The sequence below is a fragment of the Tupaia chinensis genome, unplaced genomic scaffold (genome assembly GCF_000334495.1).
Source record: "Tupaia chinensis unplaced genomic scaffold, TupChi_1.0 Scaffold143802_1, whole genome shotgun sequence".
Taxonomy (NCBI): Eukaryota; Metazoa; Chordata; class Mammalia; order Scandentia; family Tupaiidae; genus Tupaia; species Tupaia belangeri.
The window spans coordinates 217,359-232,966 of record NW_006203652.1 but is presented as its reverse complement, the minus strand read 5'-3'; the positions used below and the strand labels follow the sequence as shown (position 1 = coordinate 232,966).

The window sequence follows — 15,608 nt, the reverse complement described above, 5'->3', positions numbered from 1 at the left end:
AGGGGAGAGGTCTGAGCAGTGCAGGGGAGAGGTCTGAGCAGTGCAGGGGAGAGGTCTGAGCAGTGCAGGGGAGAGGTCTGTGGAGTGTAGGGGAGAGGTCTGTGCAGTGTAGGAGAGAGGTCTGTGCAGTGTAGGGGAGAGGTCTGAGCAGTGTAGGGGAGAGGTCTGAGCAGTGTAGTGGAGAGATCTGAGCAGTGTAGGGGCGAGGTCTGAGCCTGCAGCGCAGGCCCCCCAGACAGAGGGTACCCACGGCTTTGCAAAGTGCCCTTGCAGTCAGAGCTTCGCAATAGCTCTTGAGTACAGAAGGGAGGGAAACTCCTCCCTTTTACGCTTGCTTCTCTCATCAGAGAGAAACAGGGAATCGGGACCCCCAACAGGGTCTTCACGCCTTGGCCCACCTCCAACTCGGCTGGCCGGGGTCACAGGGACAGGTACCCACCACGTTCAGAGAGACTCTGGGGCGTGGACTCAGGGCCTTTCCCACGTAGGCCTGGCCGTGCCACCATTGGACAATATCCTGCCTCAGGAACCGCCTTCTTCATGCCATCGTCTGCGATTTTCTTTCTGCCCTGTCAACCAAGTGTTTGGTATAGAAATATTTCCCTCAGGCTCTGTCTCCTTCACTCTTCCTTCCAAACACGAACTTTTGTGAAAGACAAAGAACACAATTTGAGAGGAGGGAAGGAACACTTCCGACACTTGGAAGATGGGGCCCAGTTTCCTTCATGACGCTTTGGAGAGACACCGAGGGAGTTTACCAGGCAGCACCCACGAGGTCGAAGGCCCTGACAAGGACCCAGAGGGACTGCACTGTGAGAGCCGCTGTTCTGTGCTTGTGTGTGTGGGCCCTCCCGCACCGCACTCCAGGGCAACCTCCTGACACCCGAGTGCAGATGGAGCCGGGCTGTGGTCACCTCAGCACATCTCAGCGCCTCGTTTCCTGATATTGACAAAGAAAAGTAGTTCAGAGGAGTAACAGAACCAGAGGTCCTTAAAAGTCTCAAAAGGGGACCGGTGGGACCAGCAGTTGGCATAATGGCTCTGTCGCTGGACCCCCATGTAGTCGACTGCAGTTTGAATCCCGGACCCGGCAGCTTAAACTCACACCGGGCGCGTGTGCGTGCATGCCCAAGATCCCGAGAGGAGAATGGAGGAGAAGGGATTGCGGCGTGGCCATCCCCCCTGGGGGGTGATTTCTCACTTTCTGTCTCTCTGTCTCTCTCTATCTTTCTGGAGAGTACACGTGCCCTATAGCAAAAACCTCTCCAAAAAAAGAAAAAAATAAAAGGGGTACCAGCAGGTGGTGTGGTGGTTATGGTGCTGGACTCCTATATGTCCAACTGTGGTTCCAGTCCCAGGCTTGGCAGCTTGTTTTTTCACTTTTCCTTTCTCTCTCTGTTCAAATTAAAAAGTAATAATAAATGAGATGAAATAAATACTTGTTTAAGGGAAAAAAATCTCATTTAGAAAGAAATCTCAAGAGAGGAAAAAGCCTGAGGCCTTGGTTACACCCACAGCATGCCCTAGTTACTTACAGACATATTGTTAACAAAAGCAGTCTGGTGTAGCAGATGGCCACGCATCAGTGTGACTCCTACATTTACTCGCTACAACATCCCTGAAAATCCTGACTAAGGAACACTGCATCACTGCGGGCCTCACGTTTTTAGAGGTTTTTGCTATAGGGCGTGTGCACTTGCCAGAAAGACAGAGAGACAGAAAGTGAGAAATCACCCCGCAGGGGGGATGGCCACGCCGCAATCCCTTCTCCTCCATTCTCCTCTCGGGATCTTGGGCACGCATGCACACGTGCCTGGCGTGAGTTTAAGCCACCGGGTCCAGGACTCGAATCGCAGTCGACTACATGGGAGTCCAGCGACATAGCCATTATGCCAACTGCTGGCTCTGCTTGCCTTATTTTAAATAGAGTGATGCCTTATTCCTTCCCCTCCTTGCCCTTCCCTGTTGTATAAACCAGCTCTCCCAGCAGCCGTCCCAACCTTTCCAGTGCTCACCAGTACTGCCATTTCCTGGGTGTTGTCCTCAACCCTTGGCCTGAATAAACTCTCGCTCACTTGCAGCGCCTCAGCCTCCCTGTCAGGCTGGCGTTTCTCCTCCCAGCATCGATGAGGTCTGCTTGTATCAGATTTAGTTCCAATTTCCCCCGTATATCTGTCATCCTAAGAAAATGATCTGGGACTTATATATCCTGGCGGCTAAGAGGGAAAGCCCTGACATTTGGGAAGAGAGAAGTGATCTTCAAAGGTTAAAGAAAATACAGCTCTTGAACCGTGAGTGCAATGAACGATACTCCCCTCCACATGTTATTTAATACTTTGGTGCCTTCTACGTTTTGGTTTCATACCCTATCCTAAACGTTACTTTGAGGTCAAAAGTAAGCCTTACCCCTTTAACTTGAAAAATAAAAACTGAAAAAGTATTTAAAGAAAAGAAAAGAAGTTCTCCCCTTGCAAGGACAAAGAGAACTATGCAATGGAGCCATTGTTGGCTGCCAACTCAGATGGCCCTGATCTTCAGAAATTTTCAAGTCTAATATTTTAAATGAATGCATCAAAGTGCCTCCTCCCCAGTAATCTGGTAGCTAAGAGCTTCCTGTACCTCTGAGTACCATCCTTGATCTGAGAGGCGTGTAGGAAACCGATACTCACTTCCTCCTGTTCTTTCCCAAGGACAACAGAGCAAGTGGGTGCAGGGTGTAGGGTCACAGAGCCAGGCGTGGCCCGAGTCTGGTACTCCCGGTCAGGAGGCTCTGCTCGCCGTGACCACTGAGTGGACAGTTTGCCCAGGTGAGACCCGCTAGGCTGTGGAGGGCTGACTGAGCCTGCAGCACTGCCAGCCCTCAGAGGGCAGCTCGCTGCCCCGGGCCTACAGTTCCTCCTTGCTCTAAGGACACGGCCTGCTGAGACAGAAGACATCACATTCCCAATGCAGCAAAAGTGACTAGCACAAATATATTTTCAGCCTCATTTTGCTCAATTTCTAGAACCAAGAAGTGGACTGAACATCATGGCCGTAATGTAGTTCGTGGCTCATGAAAATGCCCACAGTCTACACTCACATAACCTTGCGTGCTTTACAGAGCCCTCTAGGAACTGACCCACCCCAGAACACCAGAAATGAGGGGTTTCTCTATCAGTTGCAAAGTAATGGATTGTGTTGTAAGCAATTCCATCAACATGGAAAGATATAAACAAAGTAATGAAATCTCTCTCATCTGTGATTATATCCTTCCGAAGTCCTGACTTTAATCGAGGTGCTGGATACTATTTCAGACATTTCACTGAAACTCGTTACTCTTATGTGCCCAGGCATGTGTAGGTTATATGAGAACAAGACTAGACTCGACTTAACTTTCAGCAACTTCCTGCAAATGTTATTGATTCTCTGAAGGATCTCGAGCCTTCCTGGGCTTTGATGAAAAATCTTGGACATCAGGCCAGCCCCAGAGCCTGCTGGTTGCACGAAGGAGCTGGATTTCATCTGGCCCACCATGGTTCAGATTCTGGCCTGGTAGCTTGAAAAGCATGCTGGGCATGTGCGTGTGCATGTGTATCAAATCCTGATGGGACAGAGACCTGTAGGCAAAGGGACTATGACATACGCATGCCCTCCTGGGGCGCTTTCTCTCTCTCTCTCTCTCTCTTTCTCTGTCTCTCTCTTGTGAGTTCATGCATCCTCCGGCAAATAAAAAACAAACAAACAAACAAACAAACAAACCTTTTAAGTCATCCTCAGCTCCACTCACACCCAAGTGGTCCATCAGCAAATCTTACAGATTCCAGTTGAACACCTGTCCTGAAGTCTTCCTCAGCCACTACCGCAGTGTAGCGACCACTGCATCTTATCTTGGTCATTCATTCATTTGGTCTGTGGTTCATGTGTCTGTCTGTCTGTCATACTCCTCAGTAATGGCAGAGAATAAATCAGTTCAGATCAATTTCACATTCTGTATTTGCAGTCTCATGATGATTCATACAACATCTTTCTTTCTTTTCTTTTCTTTTTCCTTTTTAAGGTTTTTGCCATAGGGCTTGTACTCATCGGAGAGAGCCAGAGAGAAGGAAAGTGAGAAGCCCCCCCATGAGGGAGTGGGGTCACATTGCGATACCTTTTTCTCCCTTCCCCTCTCAGGACTTTGGGCACACACATGCATACACCCAGCAAGATTTTCAAACCAACGGGTCCGGGGCTTGAACTTCAAGTCCAGCACCTTAAGCACCATGCCACCTGCTGGCCCCTTTATTTATTTATTTTTCAGCAGAGACTGTCACATTTCTCTGTCTTTCAAACGTTTCCTTCTCTTGTCCTTCACATTCACCCTCCACCACCCGCCCTCTCCCCTTACAGTCTCTAGCATCCGCCCTTATCTTGGTTATTATTTCTTTAAATATTTCTTTTATTCATTCCATGAGGGACAGAGAGAGAGAGGCACTGTCCACAGGGTTACACACTATAATCCACTCCTGTCTCAGCTAGCCTGGGTCACTGGAATACCCAGCATGCTCAGGGAGACCCTGGACACTCACCCAGGACCTTTCCCGTGTGGTCCAGTCACATGTCTGGCACTCCACTGCCGGCCCTTCTTACCTGGAGTGCTGCAGTCACCCCTCGAAGGTTGCTCAGCATTGCCCTTTTCTATTCTCGTCAGTTCTCAAAATAGCTACCCCCCCCCCAGAACTGTTCTTGTCTAAAGCAGAGCATGCCATGCCATCTGCTCAAAACTCCCAGTATCTTCACATTGCCCCCAAAGTCAAAGCTAGTCCTAACCAAGAGCCAGGAAAGACCCTTGACGTGGCTCGGTGCCTTCATCTCCCGTGGCCTCCCTCACTCGTCCCATTCTAGTCTCGGAAGCCGCTTATCTTTGCATCAGCTGAGCAGAATCCCACTTGAGAACCTCCGCCTTGCTGGTCTCTCCTCCAATATACCCTCTGACAATTATCTACCCGGTTAACACCCTCCCGGGTCAGGCCTCAAGTCGCCATCACACAGAGGCCTTCTCTGCCACCGTATCTGAAATCTCACTGCCCACCACTGTGTCCCAGCCCAGCTACACTCCCTTCCGCTTCTCCTTAGCAGGCTTCACTGCCAAGTGCACTAGGATGTTGCTTTGGTTTATTTGCTTCATTGTGCTTCCTCCAGGAGAAGGTACGCTATGGAAAAGGTTCATTTTCCCCTACTGTAGCTCTAGTGTCTGGGGACTACATTCAATTTTTGAATGAATGAATAATCGAAATAAGTAACTAAACCAGACTGTTATTCCCCTGAGCAATGATGTCCTGTCCACCTTCCCATGATACTGCACATGTCATTCCTTTGTGGCTACTTATATTCTGTTATGCGAACCTGTAAATTTTATTTCACCATTTCCCTTTGATGACTGTTTATTTCCAGTTTTTTGTTACTAGGAACAATAGTGAGTGTGTTTTGACACCTACCTCTGTCACCTACCATTGTATGTCCTTTTACGTGCATTTGTCAGAGAAAGAGCTGAAGTCCAAATACACCACAGGGGTGGCTTGCGGTTTGGGTATGGAGGGTTGGCAGGTTTGTACCCTGCTTTCAGAAGCCAGGCCTACCCAATCGCTGTGTGTTTAATGGTACCTAATCTCACCTGCTGGGACCATGCAGTTAACACAAGCTGAGTGTGAAAGAACTGCCCCTCGTGCCTAGAGCAAGGACTCGGCTGAGGACAACTGTTTGCAAGGTCAACAGTTTTATGAGTTCTGGACCTCACCTCCATTGTGTTACTGTACTGGCCTGCACTCAGTTTCTCTGCCATGGGCCTTATTGCCATACCCTGGTACCCCATAAAGGCACCCCCAGCCTTACTATAACTTTTACAATAATCCTGAAGGAATGCGGATCCACTAAGGCAGCGGCTGAGGACAGGAATTACTCCCATTAGACTCATCCCACCCTCCTGGAGAATGTCAATAAAGAACGCCACATTCACTTCTCCTACTGGGGATTACACAGATAAGTATTAAAAAGGTCTAGGTTAAAGCTACTAATGGGCGAAGGATCTCAGTAGCCGGGAGGGGCTCAGGGACTCATCCACGAGGTGCTGTTACCCCAAAGACCATAAGCCACCCTTACTCTCAGGACAAGGGAAGATTGCCATTCCCCAAGTCACAAAATTAGAAATACTTTAGGGCTTTGACTGGAATGTCATATCTGAAGATTAATCAGGAAACTATGGAACTAAGGTGGATCTCAAGTATGTCAATAGAAGTTCTTAGAAAGATGGCCTGACATCATAAATAGTTCTGCCTGGCAGAGAGGATTAGAGAAGGATATATGAAAGAATTTATAACATAAAATAACCTGGACTTTTCCAGTCCAGCATTGTAACCAGTAGTTATCAAAAGAACAACCACAACAGAGGATTATCTTGAGAAAGACATTGAAGGAAGAAAAAGAGAGTGATCTTTGCTAGCAGATGGCATATTACAGAATACTTGGTAGGTAGGGCTGAATTGAGAAGGTTTATGTGTGACTTGGGTGTTGGGCATTTTCTTTTCAACAATTTGAATAGTTGACATGTAAATATTTTCCCAAAAATATTTAAAACAATACTGTCTCTGTTTCTTAGTCTGATTCCTGTTCACCCTTGTCGCCTTCCTGTGCACCCACCCCGGCTGGGGTACGGCTCCCAGTACTCACCCTCTTGCTAAATTCATTTTCACAATTGTTAGGGGTCCAGCCCGGTGACAGAATTGGTAGCAAAACTGAACAGAACTTGCTAAATTCATTTTCACAATTGTTAGGGGCCCAGCCCGGTGACAGAGTTGGTAGCAAAGCTGAACAGCAACACTGAAAACCACGTGGCCCACTGAGCTCCCGATCCCTGGGCCAGCTTAGAAACACTCCAGGTCCATGCACAGGTGTCCAAGAGCTTGCTGAGCTGGGGAACTATGGCAGGACGAGGCCCTGCTAAGGGTGCTTCTCTCTCGTTCTCTTTCTCTCTCTGCACATGCGTTTTCTATATGAATAAAATAAACAAGGTTTAAAAAACTGAATTGGGGCCAGACAGTGGCCCAGCAAGGAAGCACCGTGTGCTGTGAGAGGCTGACCCTCGTGGGACGGTCCCAGATCCACATCCAGAGGCTCCCTGAGAATGCTGGGCACACACGGGCCCTGATCTGTGGCCGGCTGAAAGTGAGGGTGGATCGGCATGGAGACCTGCTGGGTGCTGTCTCTCTGCCTCTGTCTGTCTTACTCATAGAAGAAGTACCTGCTGGGTGCTGTCTCTCTGCCTCTGTCTTACTCATAGAAGAAGTAAATGAACTGGGAAAAATCTCTAAAATCCTGGGTCCTGCAGCCTTTACCCATGGCTGATAGAGAGACTGCAAGACCAGCAGGAAAAGAAGGGAGAAGCGGCTGACAGTGAGACACCAATGGCGAGCGAGGTGGGGGACTGACAGGAACTGACAGGCTTATGACTGGAACCACGACGGGCGGGCAGGACGCCTCAGCAGTACGCAAGCACTGGATGTGGGAAGGGGGGCCACAGGGCAAGGGGCTATGACACATTAAAGCACGCACGTGAGGAAATCACTGTTACTCTAAGACAGGGCAGGTAGCGGGATGTTATGGAGGCTTTGTGCGCCTAGCAGGGGTATTCTTGTGAAAGCGTGGCTGCTCCACGGTTAACCAGACACGAAAGGAAAGTGTGATGACTGCTCTTTGCATCTACGAAGCTACGTAATGCTTCATGAAATGGCATAAAATGTTTGCGTGCCCTGAGTTTTCACTCTCCTTTACCCTGAGCGTGTAAGAGGTAAAGACTGAGTGTCAGCCCTGGTACCTGAGAAGTTCTAGCTGTGGCAGGTGAGACTGCAGCTGTCTGTCATCATGCCCCCCTGCTCTGGAATTAGACACCCGCCTCCTCTGCTGTTTGCCTTGGCAGTCGCTCACGTTGCAGCAGGTACTGCCGTCCCCTCCTGGCCCCAGTTCCCCAGTATTGGCTGTAGACCTCCTTTTGTCAACGCAAAGTATGTGAGAAGGTGACGGCCTGCCCGTTCAGAATCAAGGCTTTAAGAAACATCATGTGCTGGCATTTCTGTGATCAGCACAGGAAAAACGGGCCCAAGAAAGTTCTGAATTTGACTGAAGCTTGGAACCCAACCAAGGTGAAGAGCTTCAATATAGACCGATAAGCAAGAAAAATAAATTTTGGATGTGTAAGCCACAAGTTTGGGGATGGTAGTTAGACAGCATTATTGTTGCCCTAGCTGACTGGTACACTATCAGAAGGAATTCTCTGGCTTTCACCCCTCATACATGTATATAACATTAGAGCCAAGCGCTATCCAACTGGTCGACTTCAAGTCTTAGGTCTAGTACATTTTCGTCTGTGTGACTAAACAAGCCATTTTATCTGAGATCGTCATTTCAATGATAAGCGTGGAGTTGTAAAGTTGTAGGGTGGAAGCAGTTCTAGGAGATAGTGTATGAAGAGCACTTGGCGCATATGAAATCTTTTATAAATATTATTATATAAATTACTGCTATTGCCTTCATACTCAGACTTCCGCTATCCACAGAAAGCTCCCCTCAGTCATGGCCCTGGCACTACTGTTAGCCTTGCTGAGAAGCACCCTTCTTCATACCACTGCCCTCGCCCTGGCCTGCCCCGTATCAAAGTCCTGCTAGAATCTGGGCTTTGGAGCAACATCCCAGGGATCTCCCATCGGTCTCTTGCCACTGTCAATAATTAGAAAAGTTAGGAATTGAGAAAAGGGATTGCCAGACGTCAGCTTTTAGATCTAGTTGCAGTGCATTCTCACATGGACCACCCGTATGTTCAGAGTCTATGTTCCAGCTACACGGAGACCCTAGGATGCAGATTCTTTGGGGCGTCTCCTGGCCTTTCATGGACTCAATGACCAGTTTCACTCAGCTCATATATACAAGTGGATGAAGCTTTATCCAAGATGAAGGATCTTCTTCAGGTGAAAATAACTTCTGTGAAAGTTTCTTTACCCTGAACTGTAGACTTCTAAATGAGGATGAGGCCATACACGTTACCGAATGCAACCCCACACGGCACAGCCTTGGGAGGCCAGACTGCTGGTGGGCTGTAAGTCCCCCTAACGCTGGTTCAGGGTCATTTTTACTACCACAGTGCCTTCCGAGTGGGAAGTTATTTGGGGAACTCTTTCTATTCTCCTTCTGGAGGTCAATTCCCCTAAGAGGAAGAAGGCCGCCCACTGGGGGATGTTTAGAGGACCCCGACCCCAGGGTCATGCAGCTATCCTGAATCCTTAGGGAACGTCTGGAGAGAAGGCTCTCCTTTTTGACTCCTCCAACTGGAAATAAAGAAAATGCTAGAGAAAAATCATTCACATACATGTTTTAAGGAACCCAAAACATGTGGCTACAAAGAGCCTTTAGAAAACCGTCGTGAGGATCGATGCCTTTGGCTTTCGGCTGCAATGCTTCGCATTTTGTAAACTTGGCACCTTTCTTGGACTTTCTGCATTATTAGCCTCTTAGGAAGCATTTTTCTACGTTAAAAGCTTTTCCGTAATCAGCTCCCTTCCCCTGGAATGCTAACCCTGAAGATATATTGCATATAGACAGAGGTACACCTGTACTTTATACTTTAAATGTCTTCCTCTCCCTCCCCCAGAACACACCTTGGCCCCTCAGGGGAGATGCAGTCCTGCCGCAGATGCTGGCGCTGAACAAAGCTCGCTGTGTCGTGCACACATTAAGCCTGGCTAGACGTCGGAGCGACCCGGTGTGCACATACGAGTCTGGAGTCCCTTCAAAGCACCGTCTGAATCCTTGCTGCCTTCTCATTTCTAGAGAAGCAGTCTATAGCCTGCCCGTAATGCATTAGTCAGTTTTGGGGGACTCCATCTATGAAGACTGAAACCTCGTCACGTGTAAAATGAGCTCAACGGTCTTCAAACGACAGCTGGTGGTATGCATCAGTTTATCATCACTAATGTCCCAGCATGAGGGCAGGCAGGGAAACACTGGGTGGCTTCATCGTTCCTCACCTCTGTCCATCTCATGACGCTGTCTCACCTCCCACAGGCCCGGGGTATTCGCGGGTCTGCCAGGTAACCAGCACCTCGCCATGGTCCTCGCAGGGCACCACATCCTTGGGAGGCACTGGCTGACTCATCACGGGACAGAACGCAGGGTGCGGTCACCCCGGATGAGTGTCTTGTTCTCCCGGGGAAGCAGAGAAGGAGGGCTCGTGTCAGCTCTTGGCTACCGAGCACTCCTCCCAGATTCTGGGTTTTTTTTTGTTGTTTTTTTTTTTGAGAGGGTTTCACTATAGGGCGTGTGCCCTCGCCAGACAGACAGAGAGAGACATAGAGACAGAAAGTGAGAAATCACCCCCCAGGGGGGATGGCCATGCCGCAATCCCTTCTCCTCCATTCTCCTCTCGGGATCTTGGGCACGCGCCCGGCGTGAGTTTAAGCCACCAGGTCCAGGACGCGAACCGTGGTCGACTACGTGGGAGTCCAGCGACATAGCCATTACGCTAACTGCTGGTTCCCTCCTCCCGGATTCTGAACCTCAAGCCGGTAACACCAGGACAGAAGAAGTGAGGCATCTCTGCACCACAGCAGACCCCTGCAGCCTGGAGCCGGCCACCGAGGGAGCTGTGGTCCCGCCTCCTGGGCTTCTCCTGACATCCCCATCACACTCCAAGGACTACCTTTAACTCGGAAAATGCACTGCTGCTTCCAGTACTTTTATTTATGTATTGAGTTTTTCATAAATTGTCAAGAATTGGTTTCAACTTCTCAAAACCAAAAAACATTCTAAAATTACGAGAAATGTGGTCAAAGAAGGACCAGCAGATGGCATAATGGTTGCGTCACTGACTCCCATAGAGTCGACCACGGTTCAAGTCCTGGACGGGTGGCTTCAAACTCATGCCAGGTGCGTGTGTACCCAGAACCCAGAGAGGAGAATGGAGAAGGGGTGTGTGTGTGGCCATCCCCCCCGCCCCGGGGTGATTTCTCCCTCTCTGTCTCTCTGTCTCTCTGGCGAGTGTACGTGCCCTATAGCAAAAACTTCTCATAACAAAAATATAACAAAGAAAAAAAACCAAATTTGGTAAAAGATGAGTGACCCCGTTACTTTGCAAGTCTTGGAAGAAGAGTCAAAAGCCACACTGTCCAACAAGGTCGCCATTAACCCATGTGGTTATCTGAATTTGAATTTGGTCAATTAAAGTCAATGAAAACAGAAACTGAATTCTTTAGCCATACTGGCTTCATTTCAGACTATCAGTAGCCACATGTAACTAAACAGCACCGATGTGGAACATTACAGAAAGTTCTACTGGGTAGTGCCTTCTAAAATGCCCAGAGATAGGCCAGCCCCACGGCCGAGTGGCTAAGGAAGCCAGACCCCACATGGCCCCAGAGTGATTCCAGCCCTGGCCCCAGCATCCTGGGAAACATGCTGAATAGTCTCTAAATCCCCTCTCCCTGTTCCTCCCATTGTCTGGTGAGTACATGTGTCCTCTGACAAATAAATAAATAAATAAATAGAGAGTGTCCAGAGTACCTGGTGGAAAATGAGAAGTAGTATCAAGAAATCTTTAGAGGAAAAATAAAAATGGACTTGTGAGATGAGAAATATCATCTGCAAGGCTTACTATGAGGAGATCTCTGGTAGAGCGGGTATGAGCCTAGCTCGGTGCCTGGGACACTGTCTCAGAGACCCCCCGAGCTGTATTCATAAGCCCCCATGGCTGCTGCCTCTCAGCTACCCGTTACTTACCTTCCATCGGTCCCTGGGAAGAAAGGAAGGAAACAGGTGTCAGCGCTTAGGTTTCTATGACAGCGACGGTAACAAGAGCCCATCCGCCCACCCCCGAGATGATGGCCTGGACTACGGGAAGAGAGTCAGTGAGTTAGTCCTTGGTAGTTTCTGGAAGGTGAGGTTCTGAGCCGCTCCCTGGAGGGCTCAGTCCACTAGAGGTCCACTACAGGACGCGTCCCAGCAACCTGAGCAGTAGGCCTGCCCTGGGGAGGAGGGCCGGGCAGCCGCGCAGAGGACTCTCCGACCCGAGCAGTCACGAAGGCTGGCTCCCCTGCAGCCACCTCAGCTAGAGGCCGAGCGGGAGCACGGACTCGCCAGGGCCCACCCTGCCAGGAGCGCACGTCCAGCCGCCCGGCCAGTGCGGCCTGCCTTGTGCATGCAGGGCAGCCGCCGGCGAAGCACGGGAGCACAGGGCGGGCTTCTGACTGGGAAGATGTTCCCGGCCTTCGGGCAAGACTGTCAGGCAGAGGAGCCCCCGCAGGGCCGCTGGCGGGCCGGTGGTGCGGAAGCAGCACTTGCTGTGGCTGGAGCTAGCAGATACCGTGCAGGCGCCAGACCAGGGGGCTCCTGGTACCCAGCACCGCGTGCAGACTCGGGCTCGGGCGGGCACAGCGGGGCACGCTGCGGATCACACTCCGGAGAGGAATCCTGCTTACTCCACGCCTTTGGTAAGGCATGCATAGGGGCAGCCTTGCAGTTGGGGTGCCTGGTTCTTCTTTTCTATTTAAGTTTATTTATCTATTTCTTCTGAGTGAGAAAGAAAGAGAGAGGGACTCAGTCCATCAAGTCTTCAGGGTGTGGCCCGCGCGCAGCCTTAGCCGGCCTGGATCGACGAAGCCATGGGATGCGAACCCAGAACCCAGAACCCAGGATCTTCCCCTGAGTCAGGTTACGTCACCATTGCCCCGCCATCTGGCGTGTGCTTGCCATCGGGAAAGAACCGGGATGGCGTTGGGGACTCTCCTTGGAGCATCTTGGAATGCACTCGTAAAAAACTGCTGTTTGGTCAAATGGTTGTCTTGAAATAGTTACAGTGGCTATCCCTGGGCGACACCTAGGACCACTATTTTCAATAGTTCATCCCTCTAAGTTTCCCAAAAGTCCCACGGTAATTATGCGTTGGTGTCACAATGTATAATGGCCTCTAATTGAAACACTATCTGCACATTTTGCAGTTTTGCAGTTAAGACATCAGTTAAGCAAAACTTCACTTGGTCTGACACAATTAAAGTTTAATTTTTGAATAATGATCCATTTACTGTCCAGGTCATATAATATTAATCACATCCCATCCGCACCCTTGTTTATTCAGCCAACCATTCTCACATTCTTTCATCCGACTGTTTATTTTTGAAGACTGAGATCAGCCACCTGTACAGCCCAGGGCCTACCCCAGCACGCCACCTTGCTAGCCAATAATAGTTGCAAATTGTCAAGTTGTTGGGGGAAAAAAACATGAAGAAGAAGATTTCATGATAGGTAAAAAAGCATACAAAATTCAAATTGTTCTCCTGGAACATAGTTTCCTGATTCCTAAAAGGAAGAGAACTGGACACAACATTTTATATTACTTATTCTTTTTTTTTTTTTTTTTTTTTTTTTTTTTTGCCAGAGAGTGCCTTGCATTTGCCAAAAAGAGAGGGAGAGGAGAGGAGAGGGAGAAAATGCCCTCAGTGGGGTGTGTCCGTGCAATTGCGTCTCCATCTCTCCATCTTTCAGGATTTGGAGCACGCACACACATACTCCTAGCATGTTTTCCAAGCTGCTGGGGGCTGGTCTCAAACTGTGTGGTCAGTCGTTTGGGATCTGGCTCCTTTGGCCATACAAGCAGCCTTTGTTTCTGTTTCTTCCCTTTCTTTCTTTCTTCATTTTCTTCCTTTCTCCCTTCCTTTCTTCCTCTCATTTTAAATTTTGCTATAGTGCATGCATGCTGGCAGGAGAGAGGCAGAGAGAGAATGAAAGTGAGAAAGCACCTCTCAGGGGAGATGGCCATGATGCAATTCCTTCTCCTCCATTTTTTTCTCAGGACTTCGGACATGCACACACACGTGCCTGTCATGTTTTTCAAGCTGCCAGTTTCGGGTCTCAAACTGCCCAGTCAGGCACGTGGTATTCGGCCACCTTAGCCACCATGCCACCCGCTGGACCCCGTTTCCTTGCTTGAGTCCTGTTTCAGGACAAGGAAGGCTGCACATGGTCACGCTAGGGTTTGCTGCAATGTCTGGAATGGTGATGGTCACCTCAAGGGTTATAAAATACTGCATCCCTCGCTCTGAACCACCTCTGAAATCACACCTCATGAGCTAGCTGGGACTCCCCAAGTTTACAGTCCCCGATACCACCGAGAGCGTAGCTAAGGCCACAGGTATACACCCCAAACATGGTGCCAGGCCTTTAAAAACGCACTGGAATTGTATTCTACCATAACTGTATTGGGTTCATTTCAGAACTTCAATTTTCCAGAAACAAGCCAGGGCAGTGATCTTTCCAGTAGACCCCCAAATCCCAGACATTTACAATGACTGAAAATTCCCTGATGCCTCCAGCTGCCTAATATTTTGAGTCGTTGGAAAAGTCATGATATATTTTTGCATAGAAAACAGAATAAACACATCGTGACTTTTCCAACAACACAGTATTAAGAAGGGGTTTTGATGTTCTGGTGACTCAAATCGAGGCCTTCAGCACAAAAGTGCATAACAGTTTTTATAGTTCTTTTTCTCCGATTATATTATCTCAAATCATATTCTCAGGTGAGGACAAAATGAAATCTTGGATGACACAATGAAGTGGTAAAGGAAACTCAATAGGCTGGTGGTAGAGACAAGCTAACCCAATTCAGCTGATCCGATATCATTGTGAAATGCTTTCAGATGGAAATATTTAACCGTATAGGTCTGGAAGGAAAAGCTGTCCTAGTTTGTCCTTAACTAAAAACGAAAAAGTCACAGTGGCTGTGGAAAGCGAGCAGAAGGTGTGTCAGTTTTCGAGGTCCCTTGCATGAGACGAGAGAGAGGGTATGATGTGATCGTCACCACAGCCAGCTTCAACAGGGTGTGACAGCGCAGCCAGGTGGCCCGAGCATGACAATGGAGCTGGGTCCCCGACTAGGCTCTACGGCATGCCGCCACCCTTCCAAAATGCTCCTCGTGAAGCATTGGCTGGACCCGTCACAGCAAACCCCTCCTTCCATGAAACTGGCGAGCTCAGACTGTACCAGTAGAAGCTCAGTATCAAGAACGCAGGAATTTATAAATCCCTGCACGAGGTTATTCTCTATGTGCTCCGTCTACCTGGGACCCCCTAACTCAACCTTCTATACTCTGATCTGATCCTGGAGCCACAGAGCTGGAAGAAGGATAAGAAAGAAAGACACAGAAGACACTGACCATAAGGTTTTGTGTCTCTCATTCAGCACTGTACTATGAATACTTCTACACACACTCACATTGTCTTTGAAAACATAGGGTTTTTTTGTTTGTTTGTTTTTTTTTGAGAGGTTTTTGCTATAGGGCACGTGCACTCTCCAGAAAGACAGAGAGAGACAGAGAGACAGAAAGCAAGAAATCACCCCCCAGGGAGTGATGGCCACACCACAATACCTTCTCCTCCATTCTCCTCTCGGGATCTTGGACACACACGCACACGCGCCCAGTGTGAGTTTAAGCCTGGGTCTGGGACTCAAACCGCGGTCAGTCAAGCAACATAGCATTACACAAATTGCTGGTCCTGAAAACATAGTTTTGTTTTATTTTTTAAATATGTGTATTATATTATATTTTATTTTT

At 48.9% G+C, this 15,608-nt stretch overlaps 1 pseudogene; it reads right to left on the bottom strand.

Moving 5' to 3' along the window:
- The window catches only part of LOC102501808 (dihydrolipoyl dehydrogenase, mitochondrial-like), a 32,888-nt pseudogene that overhangs the window by 9,260 nt on the left and 8,020 nt on the right, over positions 1-15,608 (bottom strand).